Source organism: Stenella coeruleoalba, assembly GCF_951394435.1.
Source record: "Stenella coeruleoalba genome assembly, chromosome: 19".
Classification (NCBI taxonomy): domain Eukaryota; kingdom Metazoa; phylum Chordata; class Mammalia; order Artiodactyla; family Delphinidae; genus Stenella; species Stenella coeruleoalba.
Genome location: NC_137165.1, coordinates 35,014,183 through 35,031,967, shown reverse-complemented (window position 1 = coordinate 35,031,967; position 17,785 = coordinate 35,014,183). Strand labels below are relative to the sequence as shown.

The window sequence follows — 17,785 nt, the reverse complement described above, 5'->3', positions numbered from 1 at the left end:
AAATTGTAGACTTTGTGATAGCATAGCTGGGGGATCATAGCAATAATGAAGATCTACTAAGACCCTCTGAAGTCTCTTTACCCACTGTGAATGTACTTACTCCATTGGAGCCATTATAAGTTTGATTATGGGTAAGAAGGTTCTAGAGGCTGACGCTCTGATAATGATGTAAAGGGAGTTGATTCAAGGGACTTTCCATAGGATATTTCATGAGGTCTGAGTCAAAACATAATTTAAATACTACCCTGTTTCCTGACATTTTAATTCAGGTTGAAATCTGGCTAAATTGAGCATGAAGGGAAATCTTGGGAAAACAGAAAGGACAGAGGTGTCACTGAAGGACATGTTTCCTGAAATGTGGACGGAGGGGAGGAACTGCTGAACATGCAGCCACAGTGCCTTTCATTCCTTCCTTCTGCAAGTCTTTTTTTTTTTTTTTTTGTAGTACGCGGGCCTCTCACTGTTGTGGCCTCTCCCGCTCCGGACTCACAGGCCCAGCGGCCATGGCTCATGGGCCCAGCCGCTCCGCGGCATGCGGGATCTTCCCAGACCGGGGCATGAACCCTTGTCCCCTGCATCGGCAGGTGGACTCTCAACTACTGCGCCACCAGGGAAGCCCCTTCTGCAAGTCTTTATTATGCACCTACTGTGTGCCAGACACTATTCTAGCAGTGAGCAAGGCCAAGTGTGAGTTCATGTGAAACAATGGGAAGCAGACAGTAAACATGGTTGAAAATAAAATAGTACAGAGGGCTAACAATAAATAATATACAAATACACATACAAGATAATTAAAGATTGTGACAATCATCATGAAGCAACAAACAGGTGATGAGGTGAAGGAGGAATGACAGAGGACACTTTATTTATTATTATTATTATTTTGGCAGTTTGCAGGATCTTAGTTCCCCAACCAGGGGTTGAACCCGGGCTCTCGGCAGTGAAAGCGCAGACTAACCACTGAACTACCAGGGAATTCCCGGAGGCCACTTTAAGTAGGGTGGTCAGGGAAGACTTCTCTCAGGAGGTGGCATCTGAGCTAAGAAAACCAGGAGAGTGGATGTTCTAGAAGCCAAGAAAGGAGGGTGATTCAAGGAAGGAATGGATTTGTCCACTGGACAAACTGTCCGCTGGATTTGACAATTCTGTAAGAGCAGTTCCAGCGGCATGGTGGAAGTAGGAGGCGGCTGAGAGGGAATTGGAGGTGAAGAAGTGTAGATCATCTTTGAAAGACATTTGGCTATGGAACGGAGGATAGAAGTGAAGCCAGCCGAGTAGAGGTAACATCAGTGCCTCAAATCTTGATTGGTCCAGACCAGCACTGTCTCAGTTGCCTGATTGTCCTAGCAGGGCTGGTGGGCAGAGAATAAAGGGGCTCCACTGCCTTTCCTGGGCTTCATGGTTTTTGCTTACTATCTCCTTAACGTAATTGCATTGTTCTCTTTTCCCTTGTGGTGTCAGACATGTTCCCCTGCTGTCTCTCTGTCTGAAATTTTCTGTAGATTAGTTCCTGGATGCCCTGTTACAGTGCTGCCACCTTGGAGCAGGGGTAGGAAAGGCTGTGAGGGCTATTCTCATTCTCTGTCACAAGGTGGCAGAAGAGCTCACTCTTCCCAAAAGAGACCTTGTGCTTGTACAAAATGAAGCAGAAGTTTTCTTTTACCCGCTCTCAGACCCTTCCCAAAAGGCAGCCTGCAGGTTGGAGCAGCCATACTGTGGGGTACAGAGAAGTGGGAGAGCTTCATTAACGAGTCAAAATATCCAGTAGTAGAAAAAACAGACCCAGAACTGTTTCTCTACTACTAGACATTTTTTTCTTTCCTGTTACAGACATTTTGACTGGTTTTCTAAGTGTTTGCAGTATCTGTGCAGGAGAGGATTTCTCTCCTGATCTCATTTCCCCACAACAAAAATTTCAAATTTAGGAGGAAAAAAAGCTATAACATAGGTGAGTTTTATGTTGCATGCAGGTGAGAGATGTAACTCTGGAAGATAGTAGGAAACAGGGTGGGTCTGTGGGAGGAGTACTTAGGCTTTGTAATTGAATCACTTTGAGGAAGTCACTTACCTTCTCTGGCCTCTGTTTCAGTTCCTTTAATGAAATGGTTGGACAGGATGATTTCGGAGGCCTCTTCCAGCTCTAAAATTATCATCTCAATGCCACACTCTGCTACTCTGTCTTTTAAGGGTGTATGTTTTTTATTTGTTCGTTTGGATTTATTTTAAATTCTTTTATTGTGGAATATAGCATACATATAGAAGAGTATATAGGACATAAGCATATTTGTAATAATAATAATAATGTGAACATTATGTAATCATCACCCAAAGTAAGAAATTGAACGTTGCCAGTAGCTAAGAAGCTCCTTGTATGTCTGTCCCTCTGGTCACACTCCTTTCCCTTCTCCCAGTCATTATTTTCCCATGCTTTTTAAAAATAGTGAACTATCGGGGCTTCCCTCATGGTGCAGTGGTTAAGAATCTGTCTGCCAATGCAGGGGACTCAGGTTCAAGTCCTGACTGTGGAGCAACTAAGCCCGTGCGCCACAACTACTCTAGACCCCGTGAGCCTCAACTACTGAGCCCACGCGCCACGACTACTGAAGCCCACGTCCCTAGAGCCCGTGCTCCACAACAAGAGAAGCCACTGCAACGAGAAGCCCGCGCACCGCAACGAAGCGTAGCCCCCGCTCGCCGCGACTAGAGAAAGCCCGCGTGCAGCAACGAAGACCCAACGTAGCCAAAAAATAAATAAATAAATAAATTTATAAAAATAGTGAACTATCTACATATGTATCACTAAAAATACTTAAAAATTTTTTTACCTGCTCTTGCACTTACATAAATGGATAGATCATACCCTATGTTTTTTAAAGTAAACTTTTTATTATGTATAACACAAAGTGAATACACCTCTCTTTATGTTGTCTCCCAGTCACTACCCACCATCAGGAGTAACCATTATCCAGATTTTTTACCACCACAGATGAGTTTTGCCTATTTCTGAACTATGTATAACGGGAAACACACTCTTTTGTGTCTGACTTTCTTTGCTCAACATTATGTCTGTAAAACTCATCCATATTGTTTCGTGTACCAATAATGTGTTCATTCTCATTGCTTTATAATATTTCACTGTATGAATGTACCATAACTTATTTATCTGTTCTACTGCTGAGAGACATTGGGTTGCTTCCAGTTTGGGGCCATAAGGAACAGTGTTCCTGGGCACATTTGAAAGTTTCTCCAGAGTATAAACCCAGAAATGGACACTGGGTTATAACATATGCAGGGTTCAGCCTCACTAATTAATGCCAACCTGTTTTCTAAGATGTTGTCCCCATTTACTCTCCCATCTGCAGTATATGAAAGTTCCTGTTGTCCCAAAGGGGCCGAATTGCCTTTTCAGTGTGGTACAACCATGGGACCTAGCAGGGCCAGGCATACCCTCACAGTGCCAACCCTTTGATTGATGCTTCAGCCACAGCCAGTTCTCCTGTTTACTTGCTCCCTACAAGTAAGGGTAAAGGATTCAGATTAACCCTAGGTCCCTGATCACATGCTCTGTTACCCTGGGAATATTGGCCTGGGGTAGTGAATTTAATAACATAATCATTCCTGAATTCATTGAGCGTCCATAGGATATTTTGTTCTTAACTGAACACTAGTGGAAATGGAGAGGGGCCCAGAGAGAAAGGGGAAAGTAATATTTTCAGCATGCCTACTATGTTCCAAGTTTTGTACTAGAAACTTTACATTTTGGTTATAACATTTAATCCAAAACACAACCTCACAAGGTATATGTTCTACCTCAGTTTTATAGACAAGGAAACTGAGGCTCAGAAAGGAGGTCATTTGCTCAAAGTCACGGAGCTGATAAGTGACAGAGTCAGGATTTAAAGCCTGGTTTACTTGATTAAAGAACTCAGCTCTTTACAGTGCAGAACACAGAGAAGGCTGTGTCCCTGCTGCTCTGTTGGCTAAGATTGCCAATACCAAGAACCAGTTCTTCTCAGGTCTGCTTGCCTGTATTCACTCCCAGAACTATGCTAGTCAATTGATATGGCCATCTCATTCATTGATTTAAACTACATTTTATTTTCATTCATTTTGGTTTCCTTTATCCTCTTTCTTCCTTTTCGGGTTTTTTTTTTTTTTTTTTTTTTTTTGTGGTACGCGGGCCTCTCACTGTTGTGGCCTCTCCCGTTGCGGAGCACAGGCTCCGGACGCGCAGGCTCAGTGGCCATGGTTCACGGGCCTAGCCGCTCTGTGGCACGTGGGATCTTCCCGGACCGGGGCACGAACCCGTGTGCCCTGCATCGGCAGGCAGACTCAACCACTGCGCCACCAGGGAAGACCCCTTTTCGTTTTCATTAAGAAATTTGGGCACATCAGCGCAGTAGTTCCACTATAGACAAGACTTGTGTTGCTCGTTCTACTTGCTGGTCTAGTATGTTAACCAGAGGTGAGATTTAAAAAGACAGGGATGGGGCTTCCCTGGTGGCGCAGTGATTAAGAGTCCATCTTCCAATGCGGGGGACATGGGTTTGAGCCCTCGTCCGGGAGGATCCCACATGCCGCGGAGCAGCTAAGCCCGTGGGCCACAAGTACTGAGCCTGTGAGCCACAACTACTGAGCCCACATGCCACAACTGCTGAGGCCCACACGCCTGGAACCTGTGCTCTGTAGCGGGAGAGGCCACCGTGGTGAGAGACCCGTGCACCGTGGCGAGGAGTGGCCCCCACTCGCCGCAACTGGAGGGAGTCCGTGCACAGAAATGAAGACCCAATGCAGCCAAGAATAAAAACAAATACATATGGGCTTCCCTGGTGGCGCAGTGGTTGAGGGTCCGCCTGCCGGTGCAGGGGACACGGGTTCGTGCCCCGGTCTGGGAGGATCTCACATGCCGCGGAGCGGCTGCTCCCATGAGCCATGGCCGCTGAACTTGCGCGTCCGGAGCCTGTTGCTCCGCAACCGGAAGGGCCACAACAGTGAGAGGCCCGCGTGACGCAAAAAAACAAAACAAAAAACAAACAAAAAAACAAATACATACATTTATTTTAAAAAATAATAAAAATAAAAAGACAGGATGGGGTCTTCCTTGGCGGTCCAGTAGTTAAGACTCTGCGATCTCTGGTTGGGGAGCTAAGATCCCCCATGCTGTGCAGCCAAAAATAAATAAATAATAAATAATATAAAAACCTGTCTTTAAAAAAAAAAAGACACTGAAATCTTCTGGCACAAGTTATGATACAGGGAAACTTTAAGACTGAAGGGATGAAAAGGATAAAAGGAAGTTGAGCAATGGCTCAGTTTTCCTTTAAAGGCTCTACAAAAATTATTAGTGTATTTTATTATTTACTGTGTTTCATATATAATAATAGTAGTGGAGGGTGAAGGTGTTTGTTTGGGGTAGACAGGTGAGAAGGAAGGAGGAGAGGTAGCAGGAGAAATGCAGCAGGAGAAAGCTAGGTCGGACACGGGAGAAATGGAGACGCTGGGGAAGCTGAAGAGAAGGTGAGGCAGGAGCAGGGAGTAAGCTCACCGGGAGCGCTCTCACAGGCCTGCAGGAGAGTGAGGTCAGAGATGAGAAGGTTTAAAGCTGATCAATATAAAGTGTTAGGGGCTTCCCTGGTGGCGCAGTGGTTGAGAGTCCGCCTGCCGATGCTGGGGGATGCGGGTTGGTGCCCGGTCCGGGAGGATCCCACGTGCCGCGGAGCGGTTGGGCCCGTTAGCCATGGCCGCTGAGCCTGCGCGTCTGGAGCCTGTGCTCCGCAACGGGAGAGGCCATGGAAGTGAGAGGCTCGCGTACCGTTAAAAAAAAAAAAAAAAAAAGTTAGAATCCCAGGATCGGGCAATACCTCAACAAGTTATTTTCCCTGCCTTCAGATAAAGGTCCCCTTATACTTTCTTTAGGTATTTAGTTATGAAGTGTATAGGACTTAGAAAGGGCTTTTTTTAAAAAAAAAGATGCTGGAGGTGTCATGTAAGAGGCAGCTAGGCTTTGGTGACTGCCAATTATGGATAGCACAGATAGGGACTGGAAGTGTCTGGGATTGGATAATAAGGAGGGAGGGAGAGCTGATATGCCTTGTGAAAACCCAAGTGTCCATGTGAAAACATCGTGGGGAGTCTCCACTGGGAACACCGTCCTTCGTTGTGTAATCCTACCTTTCATCATCAGGACCAGACTTATAAGGTGGCCTCCCTGAAGACATTTTCTGACCTTATGGTGTGAAGTTCCCTCAGGCTTTTAACCCTGGACAAACCTGAACGGTTGACTAGAGCAAAGGAACATAGTGTTCTGATAAGGCCTTAGTGTCTTCTTTTTCTTCTGTCTTGCAACTGGAGCCTCAATTCTGCTCAAGGCACTGACTTTCTTGATGAAATCTGTCCGTCTGTAAAGCAGCTAAGTATCCTACTGGAGGTTTTGCCTCCCAGAAGTGACCTGAAGACGGACAAGCAGACATCAGGAGCAAGTGGCCTCTCAGGTACAGAGCCAGCCTTTATTTTAGTCAATGAAGCCCGTACGAATATCTCTACCTAGCTATGGAGGGGGAGTACCACACTATAAGACATGCTCTCTGCCTTTAAGATTAAAATTCAGCTGGAGAGCTAAAACCAACATAGACACAAAAAATTTTAGCCTAATGCTGAACCACGTGGTGGTGAACAGATTGCTAGAGGAATTCAGAGGAAGGATAAATCAGTAGGAGCTGGACATGTAAAAGAGATCTTCTTAGAGAAAATGGGCTCCTAAGGACTAGAAAAATTCAGAAAATTAGGAAGGGGGAAGGATGAGTTTGCTAGCATAAGCAAAGGTAAGAGTAAGCATGGCAAGAGCTGGAAGCCGGATAAGAGTATATGTTCTATATTGGGAACCAGTGGTAAATAACATCCCAGTGTATCCCCTATCCTCTGTCTTAAAGGTCCATCACTGACATTGCCACTTAAGGAATTTGGAACCATGGCCAGAGAGCTACCAGGACAGGGTGTTCTTCATGGGTCCATTTTCTATTCGGGCGCTTTCTTTCCTCCTTTGGTTCAACTTTGGCCTGACCTGACAGACTTTCCTGTCCAGGAAGTACAGGTGTGTAGGACACATTGCTGTTTATCAGAGACATGTGGTAGCAAAGAGGGGGACAATAATGATAAATCCTAAACTGTTGTTCTTAACTCCAGGGTGAATAATTACTGCTTTAAAAAGAAGTCTACAGTGGGGCTGGGAATCTGTATTTTTAACAAGCACCTACTGATTCTGTTTCAAGATGGTCTGTGGAACATACTTTGAGAAACACTACCATAAACTAAAGTAGAATTGACAATGAAGTGCTAAAATGTCCCAGACAATGACACACATACTGTTATGTATTTCTGGGCTTACTCAGATTTGAGAATTTATTCTCTCCTATCTATGGCTCTTATAAAACTTACATGGTTATCATTTAAGGAATAAGATCTAGACGCTCTGTTTTGGTGTTTAGTTTTGTCTTCCCAACTAGATTGGGATCATCTTAAAGACAGGGATGCCCTCAGGCTTTTCTTATTTTCCCTGTAGTAGGGTGAGAGACCATCTGTTTTTAAAAAAATTTATTTATTTATTTACTTATTTATTTATTTTGGGTGTGCCAGGTCTTAGTTGCGGCGTGCGGGATCTTTTAGTTGTGGCATGCAGACTCTTAGTTGTGGCATGCATGTGGGATCTTGTTCCCTGACCAGGGATAGAACCTGGGCCCCCTGCATTGGGAATGCCGAGTCTTACCCACTGGACCACCAGGGAAGTCCCGAGAGACCATCTTTAAGGTTGGAAGGTAGCTAGAATTCTTAGGAAAAAGTCCCTGATAACTTTATCTAACCTTCTTGAAAAACCTGAAGGCCATTTGATATTTGGGAACTTTTATTAGTTTTCTAGGGCTGCCGTAATAGAGTATTACAGACTGGATGGCTTAAACAATAGAAGTTAATTTCTTCACAATTCTAGAGGCTGTAAGTCCAAGATTGTGTCAGCAGAGTTTCTTCTCAGGCTTCTCTCTTTGGCTTGTAGATGGCCATCTTCTCCAGCAAAACAGCCACATTCTGGTAAGTGCTTCATCAACTGTGATTCACAGATGGTCTTCCCTGTATGTGTGTCTGTGTCCTAATCTCCTCTTCTTATAAGGACACCAGTCATTTGGAATTAGGGCCCACCTAATGACCTCATTTTAATTCAATTTCCTATTTAAAGAAAGAGCCTATCTCCAAATATACTCACATTCTGAGGTGCTGGGGGTTGGGACTTGGACATAGAAATTTTAGAACACAATTCAGCCTAGAACACAATTCAGCCCATTACAGCCTCTAGTTTCAGTATCTCGAAATGTGCCACTCACTCCCTTCTGTCACACCTGTTAGTCTTGTATAAAGTTCTCTCCACCCTTTAGCTTTCCTCCTCCACTTTTTACAGACATAAGCTTGTGTGGCAAGTACCCATGAAACAGCTCTAAAGAGCCTGTAGTAGAGGTAGGCAGGTTGTGGCATGCACCAAACAGCACAACACTTAGGAGGTGTTAAAATTCCAGGTGTACTGTCTTAGAGACATACCTCTCTGCCCAGTTGTCTTACCGTTTGATAACAATAATTAGATTATTATATCATATGTAAGTGGTGTATCCTAACTCATTCTTCATTTTCTTTCACGGCAGCTCATTCATTAGGCCTTTCCTTGGCTAGTTCTTTAGAGAGCTCAGTTACTTCAAAAGTTCAGTGAGGTCAAAAAGCAGGCCATGTAAGGGCTTGCTGAAGTTTCCCATAAGGACAGTTTTTGAGCACCACTCCCTGGTTTTGCAGTGCTCCTGAGGCTGACAAACAGCAACACCGCTAAGAAAGAACCTATTATACGTAATAGGAACTAGGAAAGGTAGATGAAAAATAAAACAGGCAACCTCAAGATTTCTGGATCTTTACAAAGTCACTTCTTTCATAGAGCACTATCAGGGAGAGGCAAAGCTTCCCTCTTCCCAGGACTTTTTTTTTTTTTCTGCGAGTCAGTCAAGTCAAACATCTTGTTAAACCTTGAGGTTTTGCTCAGTTATCTTTACATCGTGATTTTCCGCTCTTTGTTCAACTGACAGATGTACCTAATGACAGTTATTGTGAAACATGGGTCACTTCTCTGTAAAGTTCACATTTTCTTTCTAAATTTCTGTTTCCAGTCTCTATTGTTTTAAAGTAGGTTGGTAAACTCTTGGAGGAGCCAGCACCTAGTGGTATGACGAGGGCTCCTAGATGAATACTCTTTCCTGTTGACCACCCTTTCCATCCTCCTGCTTCTGCTTCCACCCAAGAACTTCTGACCTCAGGTGGTGTATCTATACGCTATTCACTTTTCGCCCTCTGGCACAGAACTTCTTCTGGCACCAAACTGTCATCCTCTGTGCCTCTGGACCTTTAGCACAAGCTTGTGCAAGGATCAGAAAAGTACTCTGGGCAGGGTTGGAAGGAGTTAAACTCACCCATTCTTCTGAAGTGCGATTTTCTCTAATTTTCTTTCTCTCCTGCCCTATAGTTGTATTATATGTTGGGACTCTTTCCAGTTACTATTAATTTTCAACACACAGCCACCATGAAAGTCCTGCTATAAAATAACTGGCAAAACTAGAAAAATTGGTTGGCTGCTTCTCAAAGGCCTGGTGTAACCACCGTGGAGGTGGGGAGGCACGCTCCTTTCGGAGAAGTCAGGAGTTGACTGCCATCACTTTCCGGGCTCGGGGCAGGCACAGGAGCCTGTCCTTTGGCACCCTGCTCTTCTTACAGAGCTTCCTTCATCGAGGCTTCCCCGCAATGCTTCAGGATCCAGCCCCTCAGACTCCTTTGGGGCGGGCAAGCCCAGCGAGGCCGGTTATGTTGTCCCAGAACAGGCGTTAATTTGCCTGCACTAACTTGGAAACCACGCTGTGTGATCCTGGGCAATTCACGGATGCGATACCCACCTCTTCGGGGCGCTGGGATTGAACACGGTGAGGTGTTCACGCACACCGCCAGCCCCAGTCAGTCCTGATCCCTTCCGGGCTCCGTTCCCGCGCAGCGAGCCGGCAGACCCCCGCGTCTCTCAGGGGTGGGAGGGGCGTGTGGGGCCAGTCCCCCATTCCCCCATCGGCCGGGAGGGGGAGGCGCCCGGCCGGCCGCACACCGCCCCCGGAGAAAGGGCCCGCGGCCACCCGGGACCCGCCCGCCCTCTAGCCGCTGGGCCCCGAATGGCAGAGCGGCGCTCGGACCATCTGCATCGCCTCACGTCGCCCCGCCCCGCGCCTCTCTCCCATTGGCTGCCGCCGGGCCCTCCCGTCCCGCGCCTCTCCTGGCTGCCACCCGGACCGCGCCGCCGCCGGGAGCGGGGTCGGAGGTGAACGGCCTCGAGTAACCCCGGACGTAGTCACCTCACGGGGCTCGCCGGCTGAGGTGGGAGCGGGGGCGGGGCGGGGCCGGCGCCGTGAAGCCCCGCCCCTCCCCCGTGTGCCGGGCCGGCCTGGTGCTGCGCGGCTGTCAGCCATCGCCGGGGCTGCCGGCGTCTCCTCCCGCCCAGCACCGCCTCCGCGCAGGGGCTCCGGTACCGCCGGACCTCGGACGCCGCCGCCGCCTTGAGGTGAGGGGAGGGCCGCCCCGGAGCCTGCGATCCGGGACCGGGAGAGGCTGGGCCCCGGGGAGGGGCGGCGGCTGCGAGGGGCCGCCTCCCATCTTCCGCTGCACGCGGCCCGGACTCCATCCCGTCTGGACCCGGTGCTTGGCAGCCCAGCCCTCCCCGCAGTTCTGGGGCCTCGAGTTCCCCTCTGGGGAGACCTGGGGGGCCTGGGGTCTCCGGGCGTGGGAACTCAGACCCCGGAACTGGGAGGTGTACAGCCCAGGGCCTCTAGGAAGGGGCTGGTGAGACTGCCTGGAGCGGGTCCCCTCATCCTCCCGCCCCAGCCCCGGCGTGGTCTGATCCCTTCCAGACCCCTGTCTCTAATGGGACCCTGCGCTCGGGAAAGGGAGAAGGACCCACGTGGGAAGGGGATGTTGAGGGTTGGGTTCAGTTGCGCTGGAACTCTGCCTCTTTTGCAGAGTGAGGTGTGGGGTGCAGAGACCCGGGCTTCTGTTGCTCTCGCTGTGTCTTTGTATCGTGGTGGGAGCCAGGGCCGGACGAGGTGTCCCTTGCCAGTTCCTGCTCCCAGGGTTTTATTATGTTTTCTGTGTGGGACGTAGTAAAGGTACATGCCTGCTCTTAACTCTATCCCTCACCTTTGCCATACTTACCAAGGGAAGCTATCGGAGATAGGACGTCGCAAGGTGGTGTGAGGCTAATGATTCCAGAGGAAAACGTGCCTGAAGGTCTTGCCCGGGTCAGCGCCAACATTATTTTTGGATTTGGACGCGGGAAGGTGGCCGCTAGCCGACACTTGGAATCAGCTCTAAATATCAGGGACTCCAAGTAGGCCTTGTGGGTTTTATAGAAACAAGTAAGAATAAGCTAAAAACTGCTCAGGTTGCCGAAATACTTTAACTTTAGGTGTTTTTGTTTGGGGGTTTAAGATTGAAATCAAAAGACCCCAGGAATTCCTGATTCCATTTCTCCTTAAGCAGTGTTTCAGTAATTTCCCAATGTGTGAAACAAACCTAATAGCCTAGTCTTGAGTCTCAGAAGTTGGTCCCCCTTGACTCTGTTTTCATTCTTTTTTTTTCTCCCAGTCCACAGTGCAGATTGAGAAGCATGCTTTGGTTACATGCTTTCTTCTTCCTGGGGGGTGGGGGGGGGGTAGGAATTCTCTGCTTTGTCTCTTGCTTCTTGGTGGGGATGCCTTGGATGTCTGTGAGGAGAAGGCTTTCTGTGCTGCCTATTTGATAGGCACTTTTTTTGTGTGTGTGTGGTACGCGGGCCTCTCACTGTTCTGGCCTCTCCCATTGCGGAGCACAGGCTCTGGACACGCAGGCTCGGCGGCCATGGCTTACATGACCAGCCGCTCCGCGGCATGTGGGATCTTGCCGGACCGGGGCACGAACCCGTGTCCCCTGCATCGGCAGGCAGACTCTCAACCACTGCGCCACCAGGGAAGCTCAGGGAAGCCCCTTGATAGGCACTTTTAAAAAAGCACTGTGGTCTAATAGAGCAGGATGCCTGCTTACTACAAAATAGCAACTCTCTTCTCCTGCCTCGGTTTCCTCATTTCCAATAACAGGAGGACTCTTGTGACTCCAAAAAAATTACCAAACATTGGAAAATGGCATATGAAAGATGTCAAAGGCAAAGAATTTATGAAGTCCCTTGTGTTTACATGTTGTAGAAGTTTTGTTTTGAATTATCAGTGCAGAATAGAAATACATCTAGCATAAGATTTAATTATTTTTAAAGTTTGAAGAAATACTGAGAAATTGTGACATTTGGCTTAATGATCTTATAGTTCAGATGACTAGATTATGTCAAAGAACTGGCATTGCGAAAGCCAGCCTTAAAACTCTCTCATCAGATCCTTACCTTTTCAAAGTGCTGTGGACATGGTTCAGGTGTAGATCACTACGTAACATTCTATTTCCTTTTCAGTCAATGACTAGGAAACTTTTTAAAAAAAATTATTTATTTTTGGCTGCGTTGGGTCTTCCTTGCTGCGCGCAGGCTTTCTCTAGTTGCGGCGAGTTGGGGCTACGCTTCGTTGTGGTGTGTGGGCTTCTCATTGCAGTGGCTTCTCTTGTTGCAGGGCACGGGCTCTAGGCGCGTGGGCTTCAGTAGTTGCGGCACATGGGCTCAGTAGTTGTGGCTCATGGGCTCTAGAGCACAGGCTTGGTAGTTGTGGCACACGGGCTTAGCTGCTCCGCGGTATGTGGGATCCTCCCGGACCAGGGCTCGAACCCGTGTCTCCTGCATTGGCAGGTGGATTCTTAACCACTGTGCCACCAGGGAAGCTCTAGGAAACTTTTTTACCTGTCACACAGACTGGTTTAACAGGTCAGGGGCTAGTGGTTTTTTTCTTAAAAAAAAATTTTTTTTTTGATAGCTAATATCCTAAAAGTCTTGGTTTAGAAAAGAAGTAAATTAAAATAAAAGTTATTGGAATAATACATTGGAATTTAGTATTTCTAGTTGGAGGAGTCTTTTTACAATTCAGAAAAAGTTTTTATATCATTTCTAACATGTTCTTAAAGATTAATAATAACAGCAGATACACATCAAGCGTCTTTCCAAGCCCTTAAAACAATAAGATTGTGAAGAAGTAAATGAACACCAAACACTCACTGGCCAAAAAAAATTTAACTATTGAGGTGAGTAACATTTTTATTTATTTTATTTTATTTATTTATTTATTTTGCGGTACGCGGGCCTCTCACTGTTGTGGCCTCTCCCGTTGCGGAGCACAGGCTCCGGACGCACAGGCTCAGCGGCCATGGCTCACGGGCCTAGCCGCTCCGCGACATGTGGGATATTCCCGGACCGGGGCACGAACCCGTGTCCCCTGCATCGGCAGGCGGACTCTCAACCACTGCGCCACCAGGGAAGCCCGTGAGTAACATTTTTAAAGGAAGCCTTCATTGATCTTCCACTTTAACAGATTATTGCTTAACTCGTTTTTTGTTTGTTTCACTAATTTTAAAATTTAGTGAGTATTCACTACTTTACTTGGATCTAATGGACTGTGTGAGATGATGTTAAATAGAGGAAACTATGACAAGTAGTGTCATAAGGCCACTTCACTTACACAAAGAGTATGAATCTGATTGATAGGGCATGGGTTTTTATGAGTTCAACAAGTCAATCTTACTGTGTATGCTCTAATGATACCCAGTTCTCTTACCAGTTTGTTATTTACTCACGCTACCATAAAGCCATTTAGCCTCTAGTCTCAGGATGTTTAAGGAAGCAAGTGAAAAGAGACTTCAACAACAAGGGATGTTAATGCCTTACCCAAAGGTTGGTGGTCCCAATTGGTTCGGCCTTCCAATGATGTTATTTGGGATTTAGGCTTATTCCATCCTTTCAGCATGCTGCACTCACCCTCCTTTATATAAGGAACCACAGTAGTGTTTACCATCACATGACATCAGGAATTGAAATTGCATGGCAGAGTGGTCATCCCAGACAGAATAAGCTTGTATAATGATTTTCATTTTTGGAAATGGTAACATGAAGTTTGAAAATTCTGAATGAATTCATGGAGTTAAGTTTGAAAAGCAGACTCAGTTTTAGAGAATTTTTTTCAAGAAGTATAAGGTTTCATTTATGAATATTTGGCTATCTCTTATGGTAGAAATAGAGAGTGCACTCATTAATGGAGTTCCTAAAAATTACCCTCAGTTTTTGTAGACTGCTCAAATCTGTCCTTAAGTCATATAAGTTGGCACACATGTTGGGGGGTTAGTAGGTTGATAGGAGCTTGATTAGTTTTTAAGTTTACTAGGTGTTATATCAGTAAATTGGCATCAAGATGACAGATAGCTGGGTTGTTTGTGTTTTGTGCTTCAGCATTTAGTAGTACCTGGGCCTGACAAGGCAAGCTGTTTAATTTCCCTTTGATTCCATTTTATAAAAATCCGAGTACTGAAGAGAACTTTTAGTTTTTGAATGTACCTTAGGATTTTTCTAGTCCAGCTTTACACTTAATATGAAAATATTTTATCTGATACTCCTGTTGAAAACTTCCAGCTATTCATTGAGGAGACGACAGAGTCAGTTACACAGTAACACATATTAATAAATGAGTGAATGACGTGCCACTTGTCTACTTAAATGCTCAGGCAGATATGAGATGAGTCAGAGTAGCATGAAACTAATGGGTAAAGCCTTTTATTAAACTTATTTAAAATCTTTAGTTATGCTAATACATAAGTAATATGTTCACATAGTTCAAAATTTTAAATGTACAAAAGCGTATACAGTGACAGGCTCTGTCCTAACTGTCTTGCAGCCACTCAGTTCCCCTTACCAGAGTCAAGCAGTGTTATTTATTTCTTATTATAATTTCTTAATAGTAATTATCAGACATGTTAATTTAAATTTCAAGTTAATTATTTCTTAATAATTACCAAAGATTTTATTCATATTCAAACAGATGCTCATGTATTCTCTTCCCACTCTGCCAACTTTTTAATACAAATTATACTTACTTTACACACCATTCTTCATCTTTGGCTTCTTCACTTAACATTATAGGATGAACTGTTTACATTTTTATTTTCATCAAAGTGATATGTGTACATAGTTTAAAAGTCATACTGGGACTTCCCTGGTGGTGCAGTGGTTAACAGTCTGCCTGCCAATTCAGGGGACACGGGTTCGATCCCTGGTCCGGGGAGATCCCACATGCCGTGGAGCAACTAAACCCGTGTGCCACAACTGCTGAGCCTGTGCTCTAGAGCCCATGAGCCACAGCTACTGAGCCCGCGTGCCAGAGCTACTGAGCCCGCGTGCCAGAGCTACTGAAGCCCTCGCACCTAGAGCCCATGCTCTGCAACAAGAGAAGCCACCGCAATGAGAAGACCGCTCACCGCAATGAAGAATAGCCCGCGCTCGCCTCAACTAGAGAAAGCCTGCGGGCAGCAGCGAAGAACCAACACAGCCAAAAATAAATAAATAAATAAATATATTAAAAAAATAAAAGTCATATTGTTCCACAAAGTTTGTTACAATAAAACAGCAGTCCTTAGCCCCTTCCCACTTTCATTTATTTTAGCTGATATATTTCTTACACCCCTTTGTCTGTAAATAAAAAACTGGTCTTCCTACATCTTGATTTTTCATTTTTAGGTATTAATTGGATTCCTACTGTGGAAGATGAGGATTTGGTTCTCTTTCCTCTCCTTACCCTCACTGTTCACCTTTGCCTTTCCCATCTCCCACTATCAACTACCCAGTCAAGTTATGTTGTAACTTTTGTTCTATCAATATTCAGTCTTTACAGTTTTATGAATGTGTAACTGCTATACACAATTTGGTTGCATAAAATCCCATGATTTCTTTCCTGTACAACGCTTTCCTTGGAGTTAATAATGGTCTTGATTTTTTTTCTTTTTGCTTAGTTTTCTCTGTACCGATCTGTCATTTATTCAACCTTACTCTTCATCATTTTCTAAATCTCTGAGAATGTTGAGATGATCAGCTATTCTATTAATTTTTATCTTCTGTAAAATCTTAGAGTCTTCTGACTGGCTCCAACCTATAAATTGTCTGCCTTCTACTTCCAGTACATAGCTGTTGTCCTGGCTTACTCTTCACTGTCATTCTGGGGGTTCTCTTTATTTCTACTCTGCTATGGAGAAATTATTTCCCATGTTTTCCCCATTATTGGTTTATTCCCTCATTTTGGTGGAGAATATTCTCCAGTGGCATCCTGAGAAAGCGTGCATGGGAGGTAAATATTTTTCCACTTACCATTATAGATTCCCCAAATTTAAAGTTCATATATCTAATATATAGGCATACAGTATCTAATATATATATATGTATATATATATATATATATATATTTCTTTTTTACATTTCTGCACTTGACCCAGTAATGTCCTTTATAACTGTGTATGGTTTTTTTGTTTGTTTTTGTTTTTGGCCACGCTGTGCAGCTTGCAGGATCTTAGTTCCCCGATCAGGGATTGAATTCAGCAGTGAAAGTGCTGAGTCCTAACCACTGGACTGAGGGAATTCCCTATAACTGTGTATGTTTTAATTAATGATCCAGTCAAGAGTCATTTATTACGCTTGGTTCTCAAGTGTATTTAGTCTCCTTAATGTAGAACAGTCACCCTACTCTTTTTTTGTCTTTCATAGCATTTATCTTTCATTGACATTTTTAAAGACTCCAAGTCAGTTGTCTTGTAAAAGTTCCTATAACCTGGGTTTGTTTGACAATTTCATCATTATTAGATTGAAGTTAACCATCTTTGTCAAAAATACTACATTCGTAGTATCGTATACTTCTAACTGCATCACACCAAGAAGCACCTAATGTCCATTTGTCCTGTTATTGGTGAAGTTTAATTTGAACACCTAGTTATGATGGTGTCCACCATATTTCTTCATTGTAAAAATCCCTGTTCCCTTTTGTAATTAACATGTAATCTGTGAGGTGACTTTCCAGTTTTTTTTGTTGTGGTAAAATATATATAACAAAATTTACCATCTTTTTTAAAAATTATTTATTTATTTTTGGCTGAGTTGGGTCTTTGTTGCTGCGCGGGGGCTTTCTATAGTTGCAGTGAGCAGGGGCTACTCTTGCATGCGGTGCGTGGGCTTCTCATTGCAGTGGCTTCTCTTGTTGTGGAGCACGGGTGCTAGGTACGCGGCCTTCAGTAGTTGTGGCTTGTGGGCTCTAGAGTGCAAGCTCAGTAGTTGTGGTGCACAAGCTTAGTTGCTCTGCGGCATGTGGGATCTTCCTGGACCAGGGCTCGAACCCGTGTCCCCTGAATTGGCAGGCGGATTCTTAACCACTGCGCCACCAGGGAAGCCTGAGGTGGGGGGCTACTCTTCATTGCTGTGAGCGGGATTCTCATTATGGTGGATTCTCTTGTTGTGGAGCACGGGCTCTAGGTGCGTAGTTGTGGCATGTGGGCTCAGTAGTTGTGGTGCACAGGCTTTGTTGCTCTGCGGCACGTGGGATCTTCTCAGATCAGGGATTGAACCTGTGTCCCCTGCATTGGCAGGCGGATTCTTAACCACTGTGCCACCAGGGAAGTCCTAAAATTTACCATCTTATCCATTTAAGAATGTACAGTTTGGTATTAAGTACATTCATAATGCTGTGCAACTATCACTGCCATCTATCTCCAGAACTTTTTTCACCTTGTAAAACTGAAC

The 17,785-nt window shown here is 45.2% G+C and overlaps 1 protein-coding gene across 1 annotated transcript in view; it reads left to right on the top strand.

Annotated features, from left to right (window-relative positions):
* ACACA (acetyl-CoA carboxylase alpha) overlaps positions 1-17,785 on the top strand; it is a 272,579-nt gene that overhangs the window by 28,539 nt on the left and 226,255 nt on the right.